The following is a 23501-nucleotide window of genomic DNA, read 5'->3' as shown; positions in this document are numbered from 1 at the left end:
ATGAACCGGTGAAACAGAGCTGGTAAAGGAAGTAAAAAATATGAACTGGAATATCAATGGCTTGAATCACAAGTTTATCAAGTAGAAATTTGCTGTACACCAATGGAAACGGTGAAAAGAGTGAAGGTGGAATTAGCTTTCTGGTCCATAATTTTTTGTTTCTTTTTACCTATGGATTTCTTGGGCTTTATCACTTTCAGAAAGTTGTTCTATTCCTCATCAATATCTTGGTCCTGAAAGGTCTGCAGAAGATATATTGTGAATGATGTTACAGTCCTGAATAAGGAAAATGTTGGAAGAGATCACAAGAATGGTAAGAACTCAAGTAAAGGACATTATCAAAACTAAAGAACTGAAGTGCACTTGGGCAGGACACAGTTCAAAGACATGACAGATGGACTAAGAAAATAACAGAATAGTACCCAAGAGGAGCTAAAAGAAAACCTGGAAAACAACAGAGACGGAGAGATGAAATTCAAGGTATGTGAACAGTAAACAGATGGCCATTGCACAAATCAGAAGGAACTAGAAAGTTTCTGGAGAGGACTTCATCCTGCAGTGGATTAAAAATGGCTGACGACGATGGTTCCCCAAGAGTGCAAGACCCTACAATTAGCTGCCACTTCCTGATCCTCTATGAAGTCCATTCAAGTCAAAGAAAGGAAGATAAATAAGGAGCAAGATAAACATTGACAAGGACAAAATTCAGGATTCTGAGTTATGCAAAACCATTAGAAAGAGACTCAGAGAGGACCTAAGGAGATTTAACATTTAACACAAGAAAAGTAGAACAAACATTAAAGGAAAACAAAGGACTTAAATCAACAGTTATGAGCAGTAACATAGAAAGACAAATGATACTGAATCTGAATAATAGTGATGGAGTACTTATAAATAGCAGAGAAGACATAATTCAAATAGAAGAAGACAAATTGCAGATGACATTGTGATCATAAGCAATGATCCTGACGAACTGGAGGAAAATCTTAATCAGTCAGAAGGATTAGTAAGGATTTCAGACTAAAGATGAATAGGGTTAAAACAAAGTAATGATGAACAAGTATGCCACAGGAAGGGATATAATCATCAAAGGAGTAGAAACTGAAAAGGTTTCATATACTTATCTTAGACAAGTCGGCTATAATAATGATAAATGGCTAGAAGTCAAGAGAAGAATAAATTTCAGATGGATAGCATTCAGGAAATATATCACATACTTAGGCACAATATCTCAATTTATCTGAAACAAAAAACAATGAACCAATGTATACTCCCCACCATGCCTTATGGAAGTGAAACTTGGACCATCACCAAGAAAAGAAAACCTGGAAAACAACAGAGAGGAAGAGATGAAATTCAAGATTATGGACAGTAAATGGATGGCCATTGCACAAATCAGAAGGAACTAGAAAGTTTCTGGAGAGGACTTCATCCTACAGTGGATTGAAAATAGCTGAAGACAATGATTCCCCAAGAGTGCAAGACCCTACAATTAGCTGACGCTTCCTGATCCTCTATCAAGTCCATTCAAGTCATCCTGAAGTCATTAATGATCAGTGCTGCTTGGCACTGATCATTAATGACTCTACCAGCCTTTGTTTTCTGCAAATTTTGATATCACACCTTCTATCCCTTCATCGATGTCATTTATGAAAATGAAAAACAGCAGTGGTCCAAGAATTGATCCTTGAGAGCCCAATTCCTGATGTTAGACCAACCTGAAGAATATCCATTAAATCACAACCCTCTGCACTGCAGCTACCCAGCAATCCATCATAGAATCTTACCAGAAATCCCAACTTGTTCAAGCTTATACAGTAAGCCCTCATGAGCAGCTGTCAAATGCTTTGCTAAAATCCAAATAAACTGTCAAAATTGTTCCCTAAATCCACCTCATGAGTAACTATGTAAAAATAGCCTATTAAATTACTTAAACACGATTTTCCCTTAACAAAACCATGTTGCATTATTCATGATGCCATATCTATCTAAATAATGTTCCTGGATTGCACTCTTAATCATTGCCTCTAAGATTTTCCCTACCACAGAAGTCAGACTAACTGGTCTGTAGTTACCAACTTCACTGTTGTGAACTGCCTTTATGTATTGGTGATACATTGACTCTTCTCCAATCCAAAGATTCCTTCATAATTAACTTCAATAGTTCAATACACTCCTTGGTAGCCTCACTCAAAATTACTGGGTATATGCCATTAACTCCAAGAGCCTTACTTGCCTTTATGTATGAAAGTTTCTAATAAACAGTCATCTGTAATTTCAAAATCACTAATTTCATATTATTCTGACTCATTCACCTAACCTTGTCTCAGCACGAAGAGCCTTTCTTCAGTAAGGCCAGGTGCAGAGTACCTTTTCAAATCATCTGCAATATCAGTGGTGTTGTCTAAGATTTTCCCACACCCAGTGCATGAGGTTTCAATCTGATACACTTCTTGCTTCTTTATTTTCATATACATGATATTCCTTGTCCCCATTCTTTTGTCTTTAGCCAATTTTTTGTCATAAGCATCCTTGGCTTCCTTAACCTTATCTGCTTACTATTACATATATAAAAAAATATAGAGTAGGAGTGTGCTATAGGCCTAATGACTCTGATGAGTATAATAAGATACTATACAGGGAAATAGAATGGGCCAGTAAATCAGAGTCTTATAATGGGGATTTTAATTTCCGAGATATTGACTGGAATTTGTGGGTTGGTCACTCACACACTAGCAAGGCTTTTGTGGATTTATTGGATGATTGTTTTCTACACCAGCATGTTCGGGAGGCAACTAGAGGGAGTAATACTCTTGATCTGATTATCAGTAGTGATTCTTCATGCATTAAGAATCTGCAGATAAAGGAACCACTAGGTGGCAGTGACCACAGTGTGCTGAAGTGGGATTTATTCAAGGAGGTAACTACCATCAGAGATAAAGGGAAGGGTTTATGCTTTTGTAAAGGCGACTATGATGGTCTGAGACAGTATTTAAATTCTATACAGTGGAACCAACTGATGATGTTACCAACAGCAAATTCAAAATGGGAAGCATTCAAGGAACTAATCTTGGAAGCTACCAGGCTTTACATACCTACCAAGAAATATTGTTCAAGGTTCAGGCCTAAATGGTTGTCAGATGAACTAATGAGACATATGGCAAAGAAGAAAAATGCATGGGGTACATACAAATTAATGGGTGACATGAAAGCCTATGATAGATATAAGTTGGTCTGTAACCAAGTCACAAAGGAGATTAGGCAGGCAAAGGCAGATTATGAGAAATCCTTGGCAAAGGATGCAAAGAAAAACAGAAAAGAGTTCTTTACCTATTTAAAACTCAAGAAGGAAAGGGATGAATCAGATTGGTCCACTGGATGTTGATGGTTCAACAGTTGAGGATCCTGCTCAGGTGGCTAACAATCTAAACAAGTATTTTGCATCTACATTCACACACGAGGAGTTATTCAGGAAGGGGAATGTCGTAAGTGAAGTAAACATTGGCAGTGAGCTAGATGATTTTGTAATAACTGAGAGGAAAGTGGAGGAGAAATTGTTGAGGATAAACATAAAAAAGGCACCCGGGGTGGATGGGATCTATCCAGTTATATTAAAGGAGGCAGCAAAGGAAGTAAGCAAATGCCTAGCCATAATTATGAGAGCTTCTTTGGACTCAGGGGAGGTACCCATAGACTGGAGATGTGCAAATGTAACCCCAATTCACAAAGGAGGATCAAAGGATGACACAAGTAATTATAGACCTGTTAGTTTAACTTCGGTTCCAGGAAAATTAATGGAAGCACTGGTTAAAGAAGCACTGCAGGGTCATCTAGACAAGAATTCAGTTATAGCTCAGACACAGCATGGTTTTGTTAAGGGCAGGTCTTGCCTGACCAATTTTATTGGATACTATGATGTAGTCACAAAAGAACTGGATGCAAGGAATAACTTTGATATTATATATTTGGATCTTAGAAAGGCTTTTGATACTGTTGCACATGGAAGACTGCTGCACAAATTGGAGCAGTGTGGCACTGGAGGCAAATTGCTGCTATGGATAAAGGGATGGTTGAGTGGCAGAAGACAGAGTGGTAATCAATGGACACTGCTCAACGTGGACTAATGTTATTAGTGGAGTTCCTCAGGGTTCAGTGTTGGGTCCATTGTCATCAATATTGAATGATATTGATGATGGGATATCAAGTTTAATGTCCAAGTTTGCAGATGATACAAAGGTTGGCAGGGTTGTTAAGGACACCACTGACGCTATGCTGCTGCAACAGGATCTGGAAAGGCTGAACAGATGGGCTGAGAGGTGGCAAATGAAGTTTAACACTGACAAATGTAAAGTACTACATGTGGGGAAACAGTAACCCCAGATCAACGTATCAACTCTGTGGTACTACGCTGACAGTGGTAGAGAATGAAAAGGACCTGGGGGTAATTGTGCAGGCAGATATGAAGTTCTCTGAGCAGTGCAGACAAGCTGCAAGAGTAGCTCATGGTGTCTTGTCAATGATATACAGGAATTTTTCTAGCAGGGATAGGGATGTGATTATTCCCTTCTGTAAGGCATTGGTCAGGCCACACCTTGAGTACTGTATACAGGTCTGGAGGCCTCATTTCAAGAAGGATGTAGAGCTACTGGAACGAGTACAGAGAAGGGCAACAAGATTAGTGAATGGAACAAAGGATTGCTCTTACGAAGAAAGGCTTAAGTTTTGCAAATTACAGTCTGGAGACTAGGCATCGGCGAGGTGATCTGATAGAGGTGTATAAGGCTTTGAATGGCTTGAGCATGCTCAATACCGATGGGATTCTTCCTCTTGCTCAGAATAATCACCTGAGAGGGCATAAATTCAAATTGAGGAAGGACAGATGTCGGATAGATGTGCGGAAATTTGCCTTGAACCAGCGGGCAGTTGGTTTGTGGAATAGACTTCCATCACTTGTTGTTGAAGTTGATAGCCTAAACAAATTTAAGGCTCAGCTGGACAGGTATTTCGAACAAACGGAGGGGTGAAATGGGAGTAGTGGTTGTGTTTTTTTTTGTTTTTTTTTTGGCTGATGCTGAATAAGCTTGCTTTCTTGCATCATATGCTTCTACTAATGCTAATGCCAACTTGTACCTGTTGTAGGCTTCAGTACTTTTCATCATGCTGTAACTATTCCATGCTGTCTTTTTCTGCTCTAATTGACTGGCCAGCCCTGCAGTCTTCCATTTCATAATCCTCCTCCTGCATTATTATGCATTCACGGTTTCTGTGATTTTTGCTTTAAAAGTATTCCATAATTCAAATGTATTTGCCCTCACTTGGCAATCCTCCCAATTCACAGATGCCACATAGCACCTTAAACTGTCAAAGTCTCCCTCTTCTGTAGTTAAAATCCATGCTTTTATCTCCTGCAACATCTTTCATCTTCCAACTGACTACTGTATGATCACTTCCTGACAACTGTTCCTGTACTTTAAGCTCTGTGATGTCATCTGATTTATTAGTAATAATGAGGTCAAGAAATTCTCACCCCTGATCAAATGAATTAGCTCATTTATCATTGATCCTCTACTATCTATTTTTAACTATGTCTTAACACAGCACTACAGCACTACTTTCCCCCTCTCTGTAACAGATATGCCATGCGGCCACACCCTAAATGCCAATCTGCAACCCTCATTAAACAGTTTAGGCCACTCTCTCATTCTTCCAGCCTCTTGAAGCTCATGAAGAAGACGTTACTTTCAACCATCACCAATCAAATCATGCCTCACAAAACCCCACAGATTCACTATGCTATTCCAGGAAGATCCACAGTCACCAATTTAACATCCATAACCAACACCATTCTCTGTGTGCTAGAAGCTAATGCAGAGCTTGCCGTTACATACATTGACCTGGAAGCTGCCTTAGACTCCATCAGTATCCCCTCGTTTGTTCACCTCCTAGAAAGTTACTTCTACATAAAAGGTGACATGTTGTGGTTTATCACAACCCTGCTCTCTGACAGAACCATTCTTCTCAAAGCAGATCAACACACAATCTGGAGAAAGATTGCTGCGGGAGTTCCCCAAGGCAGAGTCCTCTCCAGAGCATTATTCACTGCAGTTATTATTCCATTTGTGCAACAGAGAGAAGATATACTTTGCTATGCCGATGATATTAAGATATATACTCAGATTAACCCCAGCAAACATCAATAAAAAGTTAAGACTTAGGATCCTATATCCATCAATTTGGCCTCCTGATCAACTCTGCCAAATCATCTTTTCTCTGAAGCACCAACCCACTGAAATCGAAGCTTCTCTAGATGACATTCCCTTTCCAGTGAGCAAGATGCATATGAACTTGGGAGTCATCTTCGATTATAAACTGAGCTTCAACTCTCACATTGACAAGCTCACAGCAAAATTCTGTCAAATGCACTGGACCACAAAACAACTGCTCCATGTTAGGGATCTGGATGTGACTCGGTGGTACATATACACCTCAGTATACTCCGTCGTATTATATGCCTCAGAGATTTGGGGGGTCTGCAGCCCCTACTGACGTCAAGTGCATGTACTCCGTTGAATACTGGCTCCTTCATTGGATCACGCATAAACATCGTTGTCTATCCCAGCAAAGGACAACTGCAATGGCGATCTCACTAAATTTTACCCAACTTCCAGATCTTGTACTTGAAAAGTGCCTTGTTCTCACTACCAAAATAACAACCAGAATGGTCTCTGAGACAAGTATCTGGGTACTCCCTCTACCCGGACTGAGGTCAGCTCCCACACTCACAGCCCACTGTAACAGACTAACTCTTAGTGACCGTTTCCTCCCCAGGCAGACGCTCCCCACAATCCAATCAACTGACAGCGACCTCTGCAGATTTGCAAAGTATCGGAGGTACCGAAGACAGAACCTTAAGAGCCTGACCTTGGCTAGGCTAACTGCACATTGATATGGGCAGCATAATAATGCCCAATATGTTGTAAATAATGTTCAAAGTACAATGTCTTTATGAATGTGTTGTGAATAAAGTCAAGTATATATCTTTATGAATATAAATATTAACATAATACTGATATAAATCTGAATGTAAATATTAATATATAATATACACATAGATAAAATCTGAATATAAATATCTTTATTAATACATTGTAAATACTGTCAAAAGCATAATATTCTGTACATAATCTGGCACTGATTCTATTGTTGGCTCTGGGGGATGAGCTTGAACCTTGATGTGGGCCCCATCCCCCAAGGCTATTATCCACCAGCCAATGTAAAACCCTTGGCATCACTGCTGTGAAGGGTGTATTGTATATACCACTTGATGCAATCAATCTGTGGCAGACTAAAGCCACCCATAATAAGACATATATGCTTGCCTGCCCATTCCATCTGCAGGTAGAGACTCTCGTCATGCTCTTCACAATCTTGCAATCTGTAGATTACTCCCACTCTCATTATTTGTTTGATTCCAACTAACTCACACCACACAGATTCTGTGCTGGCAAACGTAACTTCAGACTCAGTGAAAGCTCTTTTTGCACTCGTGTTGCTTTTGATAAGAAGCACGTTCCCTCAATCCCTCCTATCTTTCCTAAATACACTATACTGGAACTCATCCTCCCAATTTCGGGTGGCATCTAATTTCCATTAGCCCTATTGTCAGCATCAGTTGTCTTAACCAGGAGCTCAAATTCATCCATTTTATTCACAACACTTCTAACATTACTATAGACACAGTGAAGACTAAGTAATCTTCTATAGTTTACTACCCTGACACATCCCTTGAAGTTATTTATGCTTGTTTCCCTGTCTTTCTCATCCCTCTCATTTGAAACATTGCTACTCTGAAAACATTGGCTGTTGTGGCAACAAATAAGAATTCTTAAGGAGAGTGCAATCATTACTTTTACTCATATCATCAGATAAACACAGATCTAAATTACCCTTCTTCCCCCAAATAGCAGTTTCCTGAACCCTTAAGGTAGCCTTAATGATACTGGCAAAAATCCTTCCACTACCTTTGTTCAAATTAATACCATCTCTACAAAATAGATTCCTTCTATTTACAAATGTGGTCACACTAATGAAAGTTTTGCCCTAGATCTTTGCAGATTCCCTCAAGTCTTGAGTTAATCAACAAGGCTTTCAGCATTTAATCCCTCCTATAGTGTCGGGAAAGAACTGCTGACATATACACATTCTGATCTAACTCTCAGCATTTTTTTCAGTATATTCCTATATTTATCTAACAGATGGTCAAGTCATGTACATTTAATATCATTAGTCCCCACATGAATAATAATGCTCTCTTTACCCCTCTTAAAATCTGACAATTTGTTGGTAACATTATCAATTGATGCTCCTGGCAAAAAGCCGACCGGGCTAGCCGGGTGGGTAAAGTGCCTGCCTGGCAACCCAAAGGTCGCGGGTTCGATTCCCGCCACGGGCTTGGAGCAAAGTACTGCAAAAACTTTGTGAGGTGCATTATGGCCACAGAAGCCTATGCTCCAACAACTACAAAAAAAAAAAAAAAAAAAAAAACGCTCCTGGCAAACAAACTAGTTCTGGGCCACCCTTCTTTATTACAAAAAAATGTTACCCATTTCACTGACAATAGAGTCTCCCAATAAATACTACAATGCCTTCAACCAGAGCACTTGACTATTCTGTTCTGGGACCCAAATCAGGGGTGCATCACTTGGCAGGTGATAAGATACTCGAGTCCCTGATAAGCTCCCAGAACAATATTAAACTCTATTGTCCACCAAACAACTAGTGGTGCATGCAAGTCAAGTGTTAAGTGGACAGAATGGTCCAACGTGTTTTTTTACCACTAGTAGATTAGATTGTAAACTGTAATGAAAACACTGTAATGGTCTTAGTACTCACATCAGAGATTGTCCCGTATAGAAGACAAAGGTACTTTGATGATCAAAATAACATGGATCGATTTTTTATTTTCTGCTACAAGATTAAAGCTTACTGATTCTCTGGAATACTGCTTTAGTTCCCCCTTCTCCATTAGAAAATCACAGGACTGCCCCTGCTCATAATACTGCCAACTCCTCCACCCCAATTTGCTAAGTATTGCATTACTTTCAATCAAATGGCATTTATAATGGACACTATTTGATGCTATCACTTATAGCAGTTTTGTATCCATTATACAAAATATCAAACTAAATTATTATATTACCACCCTAGATCAGGGGCAATATTTTTCAAGATCTGTATTATAAAATATGGATAATTGAGATTCTATCAGAAAAAGAAAGCAAGGCTTTGCAGATTGCAGGTGGAAATAAACTTCACTGAATTTGAATATGAGACCACATATTCATCAAATGAGAAATTATAAAGTTCTTAGGTTTTGATTTTTCTGCAGATAAGTCCATTCTATTATGACTATTTATGTAGATGACATAAAAATTCAGGGAGGAACAGGTTATATGAACTTAACATTTTTGATACTGCATAAAAACAGCAAGAATATACCCAGCCTCTTAACATAATGTGCTCCTGACATTATCCCCACTCCACTTTGGCTCCCTCCAGTCATAAGCTGGCAGGATAGAGGCAGTGAGATTATACACTAAGTGATCCAAATTCCTCCTAGAGGGTTACCAGTAGCCATTGGCACTGTAAACTATCTAGCAGTCAGCTTGAAAATCCTTTTTTTTTTAAAAACTGTATCTATACTGCACAGCAAAAGAGGTGCGAGATCTTTGTTCCGGATACTAAGCACGTGTTTTGCCACTTTGAGCTATCAATAAGCAAAGTTGATTTTGCACATTGGGATATATCCAGTGTAACTAACAGTCCCATCAATGTGAAGGTGATATGGCTGTTGTAGAAAGACTGGACTTTCCCAAAATCTAGCCCACTTGACTCAAAGTGAGATCTCAGTATCAGCTCCATCAGTGGCGTTTCAGACTTCCAAACAGCAGCATTATCGCCTGCAATAAACATCAGAAACAAAGCACAGGTAGTTCTCGACTTTACGAGTTAATTCGTTCCTAGTTACGAGTTAATTCGTTTCTATTGCTCAAAACATCAAAGGCAGATATTGTTGGGATTTCAGAGACGTGGTGTCACACAGATATAAGGAATGCAGAACTGGAATTTGGGGAGTACAATGTCTACAGAAAGGATAGACAGGATAGGAAGGGAGGAGGGGTTATGCTATTAGTTAAGAAACACATAAAATCCAAGGAAGTGAAGCCAGTCGACATCGCTGGACAGTGCAGTGTCGAGTCAGTTTGGTGTGACATAAGCATTGGGAGATCAAAATTGAGAGTAGGAGAGTGCTATAGGCCTAATGACTCTGACGAGTATAATAAGAAACTGTACAGAGAGAAAGAGTGGGCCAGTAAATCAGAGTCTTATAATGGGGGATTTTAATTTCCCAGATATTGACTAGAATTTGGGGGTTGGTCACTCACACACTAGCAAAGGCTTTTGTGGATTTACTGGATGATTGTTTTCTACATCAGCATGTTCGGGAGGCAACTAGAGGGAGTAATACCCTTGATTTGATTATCAGTAGTGATTCTTCATGCATTAAGAATCTGCAGATAAATGAACCACTAGGTGGCAGTGATCACAGTGTTCTGAAGTGGGAGTTACTCGAAGAGGTAACTACCATTAGGGGTAAAGGGAAGGGGTACTGCTTTCGTAAAGGCAACTACGATGGACTGAGACAGTATTTAAATTCTATACAGTGGGATCAACTGATGATGTTACCAACAGCAAATTCAAAATGGGAAGCATTCAAAGAACTTATCTTGGAAGCTACTAGGCTTTACATACCAACTAAGAAATATTGTTCAAGGTTTAGGCCTAAATGGATGTCAGATGAACTAATGAGGCATATGGCAGAGAAGAAAAATGCATGGGATACATACAAATTAACACGTGACACAGAAGCCTATGATAGATACAACTTGATCTGTAACCAAGTTACAAAGGAGGTTAGGCAGGCGAAGGCAGATTACGAGAGATCCTTGGCAAGGGATGTGAAGAAAAACAGCAAAGAGTTCTTTACTTATGTAAACTCTAGAAGGAAGGGGATGAATCAGATTGGTCCACTTGATATCGATGGGTCAACTGTTGATGACCCTGCTCAGGTAGCTAACAAACTAAATGAATATTTTGCATCGACATTCACACACATGAGGAGTTATTCAGCGAGGGGAATTCCAGAGGTGTATTGAACTCTAGCAGTAAGCTAGAGAATCTTAACTGAGAGTAAAGTGGAGGAGAAATTGTTGAAGATAAACACAAGAAAGGCACCTGGGGTGGATGGGATCTATCCAGTTATATTAAAGGAGGCAGCAAAGGAAGGAAGCAAACCCATAGCCATAATTATGAGAGCTTCCTTGGACTCAGGGGAGGTACCCATGGACTGGAGATGTGCAAATGTGACCCCAATTCACAAGGGAGGATCAAAGGCTGACACAAGTAATTATAGACCTGTGAGTTTAACTTCTGTTCCTGGAAAATTAATGGAGGCACTGGTTAAAGAAGCACTGCAGAATCATCTAGACCAGACTTCAGTTAGAGCTCGGACACAGCATGGTTTTGTTAAGGGGAAGTCTTGCCTGACCAATTTGATTGGATACTATGATGCAGTCACAAAAGAACTGGATGCAGGGAATAACTTTGATATTATATACTTGGATCTTAGAAAGGCTTTTGATACTGTTGCACATGGAAGACTGCTGCACAAATTGGAGCAGTGTGGCATTGTAGGCAAATTGCTGCTAGGGATAAAGGGGTGGTTGAGGGGGAGAAGACAGAGAGTGGTAATCAATGGACACTGCTCATCGTGGACTAATGTTATTAGGAGTCCCTCAGGGTTCAGTATTGGGTCCTTTATTGTTTTCTGTATTTATAAATGATATTGATGATGGTATATCAAGCTTAATGTCCAAGTTTGCAGACGATACGAAGGTTGGCAGGGTTGTCAAGGACACTACTGACACTATGCTGCTGCAACAGGATCTGGAAAGGTTGAGCAGATGGGCTGAGAGGTGGCAAATGAAGTTTAACATTGACAAATGTAAAGTACTACATATGGGAAACAGCAACCCCAGAGCAACGTATCAACTCTGTGGTACTACGCTGACAGTGGTAGAGAATGAAAGGGACCTGGGTGGTTGTGCAGGCAGATATGAAGTTCTCTGAGCAGTGCAGACGGGCTGCAAGAGTAGCTCATGGTGTATTGTCAATGATATATAGGAATTTTTCTAGCAGGGATAAGGAAGTGATTATTCCCTTGTATAAGGCAATGGTCAGGCCACACCTAGAGTACTGTATACAGGCCTGGAGGCCTCATTTCAAGAAGGATGTAGAGCTGCTGGAACGAGTACAGAGAAGGGCAACAAGATTAGTGAATGGAACAAAGGTGTGCTCTTACGAAGAAAGGCTTAAGTTTTGCGAATTACAGTGTCTGGAGACTAGGCACCAGCGAGGTGATCTGATAGAGGTGTACAAAGCCTTGAATGGTTTGAGCATGCTCAATGCTGATGGGATTCTTCCTCTTGCTCAGAATAATCACCTGAGAGGGCATAAATTCAAATTGAGGAAAGACAGATGTAGGATAGATGTGCGGAAATTTGCCTTTAGCCAGCAGGTGGTTGGTAAGTGGAACAGACTTCCATCCCTTGTCATGGAAGTTGATAGCCTAAATAAGTTTAAGGCTCAGCTGGACAGGTATTTCGAACGAACAGAGGGGTGAAGTGGAAGTGGTTATTTTTTATTCATTTATTTTACTTTATTTATTTTTTTTTTTGGCTGATGCTGCATAAGCTTGCTTTCTTGCATCAAATGCCTCTACTAATGCTAGCGCACGCTCGTAAAGCGAAAACTCGTAAAGTGGGAATTTATTTCCCATAGACATAAGGTTAAAAATCTGGGTTATGTTCTCAATAATGAAATTAGTTAGCTAAGTAGTTCATGTTTAAACAATGATTGATTTATCAAAAGAAATGAAAATGTAGCCTATAAAATCAAGCAAATTATAATAATAGAGAAATTCTTTAACATTTGTTAGTCGTAAATAATGTTTACTCTTCATCATCATCAACTAAATGCACACTCGTTGATCACTCATTATTGGCTCAGCACTCGTTCGCTTGTTGCACAAGGAGTCTTCTTCTTCTTCAGAAATGTTTTAAGAGGCATTTGTTTCCAAAATAATCTTCTCTTTTAATTATAAATTTCACGATTGCATGCATAAGCATTTTTAACGGCACACACAAACTGCGACTAACAAGATTCGCGTGGAGTAACAAGTTTACGAAGCTTTAAAAAAAAGGAATGAAGAGAAGATTCTGAAAATTTATTTAAGTTTTTTATACGATTGAATATTTCAGTAAAGGGAAAACACATTTCACCATAATAACATAAAAAAAAACCACACAATTCCAGCTATCAGTATTTTTTAATTGCTTGCAGTAACAGAAAAGCCTAATTAACCGGAAAGTGCAAATTGCTTTTATTGTTTTATGGTCGTGACTTCCAGAAATGTGCTTTAGAAAAATATCACAAAGGCGTTTAAAATTGATTTTTATAACAGAATATATGATAACGATGAAAGTGTAGTGCATTTTAATGATTTGAATTGATAACTAATACAATTTACAAACCACGCTCACGACCTTTTATATGGCCTTAATGTCACGCTCGTGACATTAAAAATGACATTTTAGAGAGATAAATAGCTTAGTTGTACAGCAAAAATTTCAGCTTCCGAGATCTCGAAACGAATTACGAAAAAAACAATGTGTTATTAGGTTCACATTACAGTATTTTAATGATACAATGGTGTCTCTCGAACTGATTAATATCAGTAAAGAGATATTCCACGTGCGTAGCTATACAATACACTGTATTGTATAGCTACGCACGTGGAATGCAGTATTTATGAATGTTTAACATTCATTTTTTGCAATTAAATGTTCACATTTTCGATTTTGTTGATACTTGGGGGGGGGGGAACTCTTAAAGCTAGAACTGCCTGTATTGAGTAAAAGACAGCTGAAGTTTCCATTAATGGAAACTTCAGCCAGTAATAGATAGAGATAAAGGTAGAAAATAGAATAAAAAAAAATCACTTTAAAAAAAAAAAAATGTTCCAACCTATTTGCAATTTGATATCTTAAAGTTTAAAAAATTAAATAAATATAAGTTCAATTTATATTCAGAGAGAACCAAGCAATTTATATCTTTTGGTTTTTAATAGGAGAATTAGTTTCACATTCCTAAAACATGCAATTGCATGTGAGTGCCAAATTCAACCACTGAACTATGCAATGCAGTAACCATAAGTGTTCTCTCCTATATAATATTTATTAAACACATTTAATGTAGAGAATATGTTTAACTCTTAAACAAAAACCCCCATGTACTAATGTTTAAAAATGTTTCTATTACTTATGTTTCATTATCCTTAAACTTTTGCAGATTCATTACATGTATGATGTGACAACATGTTCATAACATGATACTTTTGACAATATTTCAAAATTTTTGCCATTACACTCTATACCCATGGTCCTTAGCTGGATATCATCATTCTTCTCTTTCTCAGTGATTCCCTTCTATTTCTTTTTTTTTGGCTGGTGCACCAAAAGTCTCAGGCTTCCTTGCACCATATGACTAATTATAATAATAATAATAATAATTCTGCAACAGATTGTTTATTTACAAATAAGCTTTAAATCATTTGGAAAATTTAAAAGGAAATTAACTAATTTATAGTACTAGAAATGAAACAAAGATATACACAATTCCAAAATAAGTTGCAGAATTTATATGCAATTTTAAAAGTGAATGTTATTATGCTTAGTTAATTAATGTTCTTCAGCAAACCAACAAATGATACTAATGCAGAAATGTGAAACTTGTTGCTCAACTTCACATCTTTCTCTCACACACAAACATACTTCAAAGGAACTACATGTAGTCTAAAAAAAGATTACTCCAGACAAAAATGGCATACTGGAAAATTTCCAAGAAGGCATACAATTACTGTTCAAGAAATATTCAAGTTCATCAAAATATTGGGAATAAAGTGAAAAGCATTACATGTTGACAATCATTGTTATTCTTTCTCTATAATGCTTCACTTCCACAAAGTAATGTATATAAATAAATGCAAAAAATTAAATTAGAAATAAATGTAAGTGCATTAATGTTTCAAAGAAATGCTAACAAATTTTATAAATTGGTGTAACTTTTTAATCAGTCTATTATCTGAATTAATACGAGATGCCAATGCACTCCCACTGTTTTGATTAGCAGTGGGTATGCTCACTATGATTATTCACGTGACCCTTCCAAAGAGGTCAAATCACTTTTCCCGTGCGTAACGTTCGTAAGCTGCACTTGAGTTTCTTGCACGAGTGAGAAATGCGTGGATGCGGGATTTTATATGTTTATTTTCTTAAGATAATAATTTCTGCCTAAAAGGAAATTGAGGATGCACGTAATTCGAGAAAAGGCGCTACTAACCGCATCAATTATCAGAGCGTCCAAATTCTGCCTATTGGGCCGAAGGGATGCTTTAAAAGGCAAATAACGTTCGCCAGCAATTGGCAAATAAGCTTTCTGTTTATACTCGGGCCAGAAAGAGTAAAAGGTTTACAAGACGGAGAGAATACAAATACTCAGCACCGTATTTAGCAATCACACATTTAGCAATCACACGGTCAACTCAAACCAGAAATTTGACCACTCGGCTACAGGCAGTATGTAGTACGTGCCCTTCTCCACTGTGAAGCGCAACAACTGCAGTATCGAAATTTTCGCTTCCAGCTGGCCGTTTCTGGAAATTTCTCTAAGCAAACCTCAAATAACGAAACTTCTCAGTTCGCCAGTTGGTGAAATTTGGTGACGAAAGTAGTGCACGGGGAATCAAAGCGCTCATCATCACAATCGTTGCTCTTAGCAAAGAAGAGGACGTATTACACACATTTAACTGTCCATCGACTGTCCGTATTGCCGGTAAAAGTTTATTCCAGTTATCCCTTTGGACCGCTGGTTATAATCTGAAAGTCTCAATCACACGATTATTCACCCCTCTGAATTTTAATCCATGGCCAAACTCCACATTCAAGAAAGAAAAAAATCCCTTTAATAGCCTTCCGCGGCCAGTATGCATTTCTCCATTACGGGCTTCAAGTTTCGAAAAAAAAAAAAAAAAAAAAAATGTTCTTGTTTACACTCCGGTACAACCATCAGGTCAGTGGAGTTCACAATAAATCATCAATACAAATATCCGCTTTTGGAAATTTCTAACAAAACCGTAAATAATGAAATTGTTCAGTTCGGTTAGTTTAGCGAAACTGACTGATGAAGGCATCAAATAAGAAATAAAAGCGCTCATCAAAACAATTGTTGCGCTCCGCAGTGGTGAAACACACTTACACCACGTGTATTTACCGATTGTCCATTATTGTCATTGCTGTTAAATGTTTATTCCCGAAGTTCCCTTGGGCTTGAACTGAATGCATTCTAAATTACTTGAAGCAGATATTTTATCTTAAAAAATAAAATAACAGCCCCCTCCTTACATTTTCTGCACTGTAGTTTGTTTTCCGAGCATTATGTACCAAAGTGATTGACAGTAAATGGTCATTTGCTATGGTAACATTGTTAGACTGACAAGCGAACGTCATTGAATAAACTGTCCCTTCTCGCCTGATAATGGGGCAAGCCCCCGAACACGTTCTACGTCCTAACGCCAGACCACACTACCGACCTCACTAATTCGTTATCCGTTTACTCGAACTTATTCTTTGCCGATATTACCCCAGGGACTCACATTTGGTGAGCCCCTGGGGTAATATCAGAACATTCTATGGGCTTGGCAAACCCAGTGTCCTGAGCTGGATAGCACCATTTTTCTCTTTCTTGCTTTCTTGGTGACACTCTCACTCTCTCTCTCACGATAATGCAGGATTTTTTTTTTTTTTTTTTTTTTGGCTGGTGCATTATAAACCTCATGCTTCCTTGCACCATATGGCTAATAATAAAATAAAAAATAATATATGCAGTGGGCTTAAGCACCCCAGATAAAATGTCCCCCTACTGCATGAATTCTAGTGGGAAGGAACAGACTCCTTAAATAATTTATATTGTTATTAGGCAGTTCTGAAAACAACTGAAGCTGTAATTCATTCAGGTATCTGCTGTGGTTTCAATTTCTGTTCAAGATAGTCCCCATACGTTTTCTATATGATTTAAATCTAGTGACTTCATTAACTAATTAAAGTGCCCTACCATTCCCTGGTGTTCCTCTAGCCAGTTTAGAAACAGTAGATAACCTCTGAACCATACAGGTGTCATCCTGAAATACAGGATGTATCAAATCATGTGTCTCCCACAAATGTTCTGCAAAAGGCACAACATGATTATCTAGAATATATGTATAACCAGCTTGATTCATCCTGGTTGGTATGTCAAGTACAGGATTCTGTTCTTAACAGTTAAAACATCCCCACAACACCACTGACCCAATATTGAGAACATAACACCTTGTATACCGTCTGGATGAAATGCCTTGTCATTTCTGTGAACTCTATGCCTGGCATCATTAGATAATAAACAAAATTTGGATTCATCAGATGACATCACAGCTTTCCTCATCAGCAGTCCATTTTTTATGACTTTCAGCCAATATTAGCAGGGCTTTATGTGCAGCTATTAACACCAGTCATTTCGGGGAGCCTACTACAGATATAAATGTTATGAAATTCTCTTTAGTGTTCTCTCAAAAAGCAGTTGATGAGGTCCTTTGTTAACTACTTGCAGACTTCTTGTCTTGTTTCAATTTTTTTATTTTTATTTACCAGATGTGATATTCATTCATCGCTTGTCATGACACTTATCACCGACCTTCAACCACAATTTTTGCTGCTGATTGGTGGTCGATTTTGACTCAGATCATTCCTTAATTCATATTATTGGTCTTTCTGAAACATCAGCAAATGCAACTACAGCATAAATTCACAGATAAATTTTATCTGTAACAGAATGTCCTTTAAAACCTACCAAATGCCAATCACTAAGAGACAACAGTATTAAGTTTCTAATGAGAACTTTATTATTGCATAATGCTGTGTGCAGTTGCATTTATGGTTTTTACCACTAGATGTTGCTGACCGACTATAAAAAAATGTTTTTAAATAAAATATATATAGATTTTTTTATAAAAAAAATCTATTTATGAGCAACCATGTGCCTGTACATTTTCCTATGTGTGACATTGCATGCATAACACTGGTTTACTCTCTGTGTACTATGGTATTAGGAGTTTTAAATGTCATTAAGTGATGACATTATGAATTGAAATATAAATGGGAAAGCACTGCTATGTATCCAGCAATGGTTTAAACCATGTCAGGAAAGAGATAATATTGTGCACTAGGATTCATTAAGCCTTTCTGTGCAGTTCAAGGAAGTTTACTAATCATGCAGGTAGAGAACTTTGTTTATTGGTCCAATTAACCATACAGAATATTCTACACAATTGTTTGTGGCTGTATGCATATTAAATTCTAGCTATGTAAGCACTATCACTGGACTCTTTAGTTAAAAGAAAAAAAAAAAGCTAGACATGATACAATAAATAAGCACAACTGCAAAATTTCAGAACACATGCAAGTTTTAGGAGCTGACCCCAATTTGAGTGTATTGTGTGAAATTTCCAGTTAATTAAGTGAAGCGTGACTGATCCTTTCTTCTTTCATAAGAAAAAAGTATATGCTTTAGCTATGTGCTATGCCATAGATGGAACATTTCAAAGCAAATGTTATTTTTTAGCAGGATGGCACTGCACACTGGAGACAGAAAGTTATAGCATTCCTGGATAACACTTTTAGGCCAATGGATTGGATGAGCTGGACAGATAAGCAGATGCGTTTCTTTACACTGAAACCATTTTGCCCAAGATGTTAAAGGTGTGGGGGGGATATGACAACCTTATTAAAAACACTACAATTAACATGCAGATCCCTAGTTTCTAGACATAGCATTTACAGAACTCCAGTCTTTCTTAGTAAAACTATCTTTTATATCCCGAACTAATATTGATGTGTTTCTCTCCAACTGATCTACATCTTAAAATGATGCGTGTCCAAACTTATATCCAATGTGAGTAGTAATCACAGGATTATACACTGAGTGGACAGAAATCATGGATTACCTACCTAGTAATGGGAAGTTCCACCTTTCACCTGGTTAAGGACAGTCACACAGCGAGGCATTGAGTCCACTAGTTCACAAAAGCATTCCACAGGTATTTCCATCCATGCTTGCTGCACCATTGTCCGTAATTCTGTCGCATTTCTGAATAGAGGATCCAAAGCTAGAATGGACCTATCCACAGAATCCCAAAGATGTTCCAGAGGGTTTATGTCCAGGAGCAGGGAGGCCATTCCATGGTGGTAAAATCTGCATACTGCTCTTTGAACCATGTTCTAGTCACCATGGCTCTGTGGGAAAAGACATTGTCCTGATGGAAGAGTCCACTGCCACGTGGGTGCACAATAACCATGAAGAGATGCTGCAAATTCAACTACAGCATAAATTCAAGGATGGAGACGTAACCTGGACTGGTCAGAGATGCGTCCCAATGTATGCCAGTCGAACACACCCCTGACCATTACCAACCATCCACCTGCCTGAACAGTTCCTTGTTGTCATGACAGGTGCATAGCTTCATGCAGTTTCTGCCAGATATGTACCCTCCCGTCTGCTCGAAATAACTGAAACAAGACTGGTCAGACCAGGAGACCCATCTCCAATCATCCAAGGTGCAGTGAAGATGTTTTTTTTTGCCCAGTTGAGGTGTACAGTCCTGTGTCATGGTGTTAGCAATGGGACTCTGGTGGGTCAGCAACTCCCATAACCTATTGCAGCTAACGATCGCCTGATGGTGGAGATGTTTCTGGAACCTCCCTCATTGAAATCGACAGTGATTTGTGCCACTGTCGCTATCCAGTTGGCTGAAACAATGCGAGACAGATGTCGATAGCCACAGTCATCCACCACATTTCTCCACCAACAGCACTGTCCATGATGAGATGTTATTCGGGAAACAGCATATTCCCAATACACTGTTGATACTGTCGAATGAGGATAGTTCAATTTCCGTACCACCTCCACGATAATGACCCATGCATCAGGCATCCACTATCATCCCTCTTTCAAAGTCTGTTAACTCACGGCATGTATCTATACTGACATCGAATTACCGTCTAGGTAAATGCAGTGAACCTATATACCTGACAGACGATGGGTTTGTCCACTAGCGAGAGGGGTGACAGAGTCGCATTGTACAGGAACCAGGTATCCCATGAATTCTGTCCTTTCAGTGTACAATGAATTAATTATAAAGAATGATTACCAAATTACAGATTAGATCACATTATTTCTTGTGTGAATAATATCAAATCTCATAATTTGCACTTGTTCTGGAAGTGGGGGGCACAAGGAATAAACGTTTGGGAACCCATGACTTCTGTCCTGGGGAAAATAATGGAGTCACTGGTTAAAGAAGCACTGCAGGATCATCTAGGCAAGGCTGCAGTTACAGTTCAGATCCAGCATGGGTTTGTTAAGGAAGGTCTTGTCTGACCAATCTGATCAGATACGACGATGTGGTCACAGAGGAAATGGATGCAAAAAATAATTTTCATATCATATACTTGAACTTTAAGAAAGCTTTTGATTCCGTTTCACATGGAACACTACTGTACAAGTTGGTGCAGTATGGCATTAAGGGCAAGTTGCTACAATGGATAAAAGGATGGTTGAGTGGGAGAAGCCAGAGTGGTAATCAATAGACACTGCTCTTCGTGGACTAATGTTATTAGTGGAGTCCCCCAGGGCTCGGTATTGCACCAATTATTGTTTTCAATATTTATCAATGATACTGATGAAGGTATATCAGGCTTATTGTACAAGTTCGCAAATGATACGAAGGGTAGGGTTGTTAATGACAGTAAGGACGGTATGCTACTGCAACAGGATCTGGAAAAGTTGAGCAGATGGGCTGAGAGGCGGCAACTGAAGTTTAAGATTGACAAATGCAAAGTGCTGCATATGGGTAGCAGTAACATACCAACTGTACAATACTACACTTGGGCAGAGGAGAATGAGGGTAATTGTGCAGACAGATATGTAGTTTTCAGGGCAGTGCAAACAGGCTAGAAGGGTAGACCATGGGGTCTTGTCAATTATATATAGGAATTTTACTAGCAGGGATAAGGAGTTGATCCCTTTGTATAAGGAAATGGTCAGGCCACACCTCGAGTACTGCATACAGATCTGTAGGCCTCATTTTAGGAAAGTTATAAAGATGCTGGAATGAGTACAGAGGACAATGAGATTAGTGAGTGGGGGAAAAAAAGGATTGCTGTTACAGGAAAGGCTTTAAATTCTGCAAATTGCAGTCTGGAGACTAGGCACCTGAGAGTTGATCTGACTGAGATGTACAAGGCCTTGAATGGTTTGAGCAAGCTCAATGCTGATAGGTTTCTTCCTCTTGCTCAGATTCCGCACCTGAAGGGGCATAAACTCAAATTGAGGAAAGGCAGTTGTAGAATAAATGTGCGGAAATTTGACTTTAGCCAGTGGGTGGTTGATTGCTGGACAAACTTCCTTCTGTCGTTATGGAAGTTAACAGCTTAAATAAATTCAAGGCTGAACTAGACAACCTTTTGGAGTGAATAGATGGGTGAAATGGAAGGGCTTTTTTTTTTTTTTTTTTTTTTTCTGGCTAATGCTATATAAGCATGCTTTCTTATGCATCATATGTCCCTACTAATACAAAGTCCAGAAACATCATATGCCTCTACTAATGCAAAGTTCTGAAACATGTTATCTTTTAAAAACAAATGCCGATTAAACTTTTTACAGTCCATTTATTTGAAAGTAGTGCAATTTCAAGAACTCATTGCAAAGTTAAAGGGAAAAATGGATGTTAGTTTGTTATTTGGTTTTTAGGAGCATTAGCAACTAAAGCCATATTGCTCTGGGAATATGCGGTGGTCATTCCCTGACCTTTCCGCATCCTCCATATTTGGTGATGATGGGCTCGAACCCCGGTCTAATCAAGAAGCGCTGCTGCTCCTTCCCATCTGGCTACGGAGGCACCCAGAAAAATGGGGACTAAAGTCTTCTTTTTTTTTTTTTTATGAAAAAATCATAAATTCAGAAAAACTGAATTTATGATTTACTAAAATTCCACTATGAATGTTATTATTGAAATTAGTTATGAAGTCTAGCTTTTAGATAAAAGCTTATACGATTTCACATAATTTAATAATTCAATTAAAAAATTAATATTAAAAACTAATTTATTATAAAATTAATAATTTAATTTTATAAAATAATTGTAAAAGCAAAGAAACATTTCTAATTTTTGGCAGCAAAATTTCCAAGATAGGACTAGTTCAAATCCATGTGATATTTCAAGATACAGTAATTTCTGGTAATCTCTATCTTATAAACTCTGCTCAGTGGCCACTCAAAGTACAAATAAATTGTTTTTATTAGGATATTTAAGACTTTTATGAAAACAAGAATCCATAGAATTCACAAGCTTTGGTTATATTGCTCCGTAATCCCGAGTATATTGGTTATACTCTGGATTACGGGTACAGCTCCGTAGGAGTTGACTTCCTTTGTTTGAATCAGTCCCGAATTACTGGTGTAAACCAACATAACCTTTTTTTGCTAGCCAAAAATGAAAGTTTATTACAAAACCCACACTTCTTTTGCTTGAATCCGTATCGGCTTTGCCCATGGCCGCAAAGCAGTAACAAAGTGTACCCATAATGTGGAGTTCATTCGCTTTTTTTAATTATTACGACGATTTGATAAATAAATATTCTATACCTAAACGTAAATAACAACATTATTTTCGGCAAATCCCCCTCTCCCGAATATCGTCGTCAGAACGACACCGTGAACAGCGACGAATTCGCCCAAAAATAAATAAGAGATTTGTTTACGGCCATGAAAACTCTCGCACAAACATTCTGCATTAATTAATCTTTCGAAATATAACCGGTTGTTTCAGACAATTGTACATACTATAACGTTACATCATTTTTAACATTATTTTTTTTTCAAATTAGGGTTACAGAAAACACTGGTTTTTTTTTTTTTTTTTTTTTCGGGCCCTTTCTACGGTGGTTATGTAGAGATGTTGTTTTAGTTAAGGATTCGTGTATGTTGTCAAGGTCTGAAGATTCATAAATTAGCGCCATTCGGATGGGTAACCGTCCTATCACTCCTTGAGAAAAGGGGCTAGTTTCAATTTATATTTTCAATGGGGAAAAAAATCGATAAATCCCCCACGAAGAAAGAAGAATTTTAAGCTTTTTTCACTCAGGGCTTCGCTGGTCCCTCGCGGTAATATAATTCTCCCACTCTACGGACAATAAAACCGCCCTAATATATATATATATATATATATATGGATG

General features: G+C 38.3%; 1 protein-coding gene across 1 annotated transcript in view; it reads right to left on the bottom strand.

The window, feature by feature from the left end:
• Positions 1-23501, bottom strand: part of LOC150078264 (programmed cell death protein 4-like) — a 129360-nt gene that overhangs the window by 104661 nt on the left and 1198 nt on the right. The window lies entirely within an intron of this gene.

The sequence above is a fragment of the Mastigoproctus giganteus genome, chromosome 11 (assembly GCF_048544385.1).
Source record: "Mastigoproctus giganteus isolate SK-2022 chromosome 11, ASM4854438v1, whole genome shotgun sequence".
NCBI lineage: Eukaryota > Metazoa > Arthropoda > Arachnida > Uropygi > Thelyphonidae > Mastigoproctus > Mastigoproctus giganteus.
The sequence above is the reverse complement of the archived record's forward strand: the minus strand, read 5'-3'. Positions and strand labels throughout refer to the sequence as shown.